Raw genomic sequence first — 4,267 nt, forward strand, 5'->3', positions numbered from 1 at the left:
AGGAAAATTTGTTTATCCCTCACCAATTAAAACACGAAACCTAAAGAAAAGAAGTATTGGGTTCTCATTGACATAATAATAAACAGGAGCTTTTCAGGTAATTTTAAATGGTTCCGAAAAAAGGTAGTTGTACTGATGCTTGCATGGGTTTGTGCTAAGCGTGTTTTCACTAACTAGACTTTGCTCTGTTTTTTGGGTAATATTTTTCTCGTAAATTTTCAATGGTTTACTGTATCCTAGCCTTGTACTTGCATGGTTTATATTATTGAACTGAATATTATTGTATCGTTGACGCTGTACTTGCATGGTTTATATCATCGAACTGAATGATATTTTTTTTCAAAAAGAAAATATTTTTTTATTCTTTTTTGAACTAAACATTTTTTTTACAATGATGTTCTGGACTTCTCTTATTTTATGACTTGTACTTTTACCATTTGAATTGCATGGGGTTTCCTTTTGCTTGAACTTTTACAATTTGAATTTTTGTCATTTCTTTTATTCTGAACAGACCACCGTTTTTAATTTGTACTGATCAATATTTTTTATTAAACTAATTTTCCTTTGTAGAACGGACCACCGTTTTTGTTTGGACGGATCAGTTGTAGAACTTGGACGTCAATGTCACAGAATTAATTTGTGAGCTTGTCACGTTTCTTTTTAAAGTTGTTTTTCCCTCAAACTTTATTGACACCAAAATTTCTTTTCCGTGCCTCTCAAACTGATGCAATTTTTTTTGATGAGTACATACCAAATTTCTCTGTACTGTTATGTTTTTAACACACACACATATTGAATTGTTCCCACATTTCATTATGAATTTATTATATATAAAAGTTGAACTATAAGACACTTTTTAAATGAATCTAACAAGTATTTCGCTTGCTAAACTTCCAAATGTTTTACGTGTATCTACGAACATCAAACAACATTAAACAAAACAAGATCCATGTGGTCGCAGACAAGATCGCTACAGCAGTGCCACCTCTATGCTTTTGAACTGATGTAACAAGATGACTAGAAGTTCGATACAAGGCCAAAGGACGACAAAATGGTACAATCTCAAAAGGCATTATTATTGGAGTCAAGCAACTAGGGAAAGATCCAAAGCCTCCACGACATCAACACCTGATTTGAGTACTGCTATGCCAGTTAAGCTAAGCCTTTCTTCTTCCGCAAAACCCCCATAAGCACTTGCCTTTCTCACAGTCGCCAGGACCTAGAAAGATCTTCATGCATTCATCATTGCACATGCTATCTGTGCAAGGCTTACCGAGTTCAATGACCGTTGTTGCATAGAACTCCGGTGACACCCTGCTGCCCGATGATGGTTCCTTGGCCGAAACTCGTGCAGGTCCTAAAAGGAAAGAAGACGCGTCACAAAGTTGACATTGCTGAGTACAGACTTAGGTTTTATGTGCTCTATTTAATGAAACATACGAGAAAGTATACTGTGTCCAAGAATCAGCAGCAGAGCAGTAAGATAAACACCTGATACAATGTGCAACTAGGTAGCACTCCTCCAAACCATGCCGAGTGAGAGTAATAGCTAATCTGCAACTACATAGTACTCCTACACACACAAGCAACCGTCTCACCGTCAGTGACGACCGCGGCGGCCGTGCATGAAATTAACATGTCATTTTTTTGATAGATGTAAGTTCAAGCATATGAGCCACATCAGCAGACAGTAATTTCAAAAATCTACGTGTATACAGTAAAGTGGGAATGTTTTTACAAGGTTCTACTAGTAAACCAATTCATCAACACACCTGCATAGATGTATATGCATCTTACCTAAGTATGTAGATCAGGAATGGCCATCAAGCAAACATTGATGTTTTGTGTACATACTGCTAATCATCATGACCACCCGGCCATGTAGGAGCATGGTGGCAGGGGATGACCCCGATTCAGACGTCGTGATTTAAATGAACTCTCACCGCCCGTCGTGATTTAGCACACTTGAACTCGCTCTACGACAATCTTCAAACTTATGCATGCAAATAAATACTTCAGAAAAAAAACAGAATTCCCTAACATTGCCTCTGTTTTTCTCGACATCAACACATTGTTCCTGTCCAGCAAACACACTGGAAGGCTGCTCCGCCCCCGTGCATACTGCTTGTTGGCGCCGCCTCACAGTGGCTGCACCCGGTGGCGCAGGCGTCGGTGAACTGGAGGGAACTCTATCTGCTACAGACTAAAAAAGACTGGCCAAAGGAAATTCAGATCATAACATTACTGGTGTTTTTTTAGAGTGAACTTTTTGTTGCTTTTTGTATACTGGACTGATGAAAGTTTGAACTTTGAACTTTTGCTACTGTTTTCTATCTGCTACTGTTTTCTGCACTTCTTTCTAACATAGATTCAAAAAAGAACACACAATCTTTTGTGGAACAGAGGGAAGAACAACAATTTGTAATACAATTTAAATGTTTGCTTAAACAACGCAGAATGCTATGCTCCAGTACTAATGAATGGGCAGCCAGAAGCTACCAGACCAAAACAAAAGGACCCTGGTCCAAAGACGACGACCATAGGTACGCACTGACATGCAACCCGGCATTTCTATCATATGCTAGGCTAGGGCACTGATCCTTGGTATTAATCAGAAAATTCATAAACCAGAAATATTTGACAGAACCTCCACATCCATCAAACTCCATATCCTAGAGTTCAACTTCCGTAAAAATTAAACTTGTGTAGCCCTCATAAATCAACAAGGAAACCTGCAGAAAAAATTGTATCAGTTCTCATGGGCATATCAAGAGGAGGACACCAGGATAGTATTCATGGGGGATATGCACTTCTCAAAACAAAAACATATGAACTTACCAGAATGATAGTATTCGGAACTAACAAGATGATAGTATGTAGACATAACATCTTTTCTACACATACCAAATTAAATAGATTGGACAAACCATAAAAAGCCAGTTCAATGTATCCTCTTTTTCCCATGATTCCAGACCGAATTCTCTCACAAAAGAACTTATTTTTTCTGCAAATATGGTAGTGCACCACAGCAAAAGAAATACAGAGAAGGAACCACATCACTATGAGATATGTTCGATCAATTAGCTATAACAGAAAAGTCCACATAGAGTACGTCTCTGTAGGAACTAGCGATGAACACATCATAACACACGACCCACCACAACCTGAAGTGCAAAGTACTCTGAACCTTTCTAGAGCTTATTGTCGAACTGAAGCATGCTTCGGAGCAAGACGAGATCAAGCGGATTGGGAGGAAGCTGAGCAACATTCGATTGGAGAAGCAACAACATTAGTACTACAAGAAAGAAGCAACAAATTTTGCTAGAGCACTGTACATACAGAAAAACTAGATAGGGCTAACCATATCAGATCCATCAAAAACAGAGAACTGACAACAAAACTAGGATGTAGTTTGAGAGCTGAAAAGGAAAAAAACTGTAGTTGTGCTGCTAAGGTAGCCTTTTCAGAATGAAAAGAACAAAGAAATGTAGTAAGAGATCTACATCTAGCTTTGTCACAGCATAGTCACAGCATAATTATAAATCAACATCTAGCTTCTTATACAACAGAGATCTACCCTACTAATTAACATATGCAAGTCTGATACATACAAAATTGGTTGAAGATGATTACCAGAACAAAATGGATGCTATTTTCATATTTGAATTTCTACTAATTGGACTTATGACCGGGAAGTAGATGGACTGAAAAGTGGGAACTATTATAAATTTTCTATAAAATATAAAACTGAAATTATTTTTTGAACACACACACTGCACTAATTCAACTTTCCTTTAAGAACTGATGATAAAATACATACTGGGATGCTACATGGGGGCTATCGGTTACGTGAATCATACCGAATTGGACTACGGAGCTGGACGTCCTCGAACCCCCGTGGTTCCTCAGGTCGCACTGTTTTACCAGTGAAGCAGAGGCGATGGAGTTGGAGCGGGGCACGCCAACAGCAGCGAGATAGAACGGACGCGGATTGTGGAGTTGAACTTCCTGCACGCGGCAGTGGTGCATCGACACAATGCGGGCGACCATCTCGGCGCAAAGAGCTGCAGGGGGTGGAAACACGGGGTAGCCGCGACGTTGTTGGGGAGGGAGGCGGCAAGCGACGGTGGGGGGAAGGCAGGTGGCGTCCCGCAGCATGGGGCCGGAGGCGGAGGCCCGCGGTGTGGGGTGCGGAGGCGGCGGCCCGCGGCGTGGGGGTGGAGGCGGCGCCCGGCAGCGTGGGGGCAGAGGCAGCGGTTCGTGGCAT

General features: G+C 40.7%; 1 long non-coding RNA gene across 1 annotated transcript; it reads right to left on the minus strand.

The window, feature by feature from the left end:
* Positions 1 to 971: 971 nt before the first annotated feature.
* Positions 972 to 4,163, minus strand: LOC119276023. Its single transcript, XR_005136205.1, has 2 exons — positions 1,492 to 4,163; positions 972 to 1,357 (listed from the first exon to the last, which is right to left on the minus strand). It is a non-coding gene; the product is annotated as an uncharacterized LOC119276023 (long non-coding RNA).
* Positions 4,164 to 4,267: the final 104 nt, after the last annotated feature.

The sequence above is a fragment of the Triticum dicoccoides genome, chromosome 3B (assembly GCF_002162155.2).
Source record: "Triticum dicoccoides isolate Atlit2015 ecotype Zavitan chromosome 3B, WEW_v2.0, whole genome shotgun sequence".
Taxonomy (NCBI): domain Eukaryota; kingdom Viridiplantae; phylum Streptophyta; class Magnoliopsida; order Poales; family Poaceae; genus Triticum; species Triticum dicoccoides.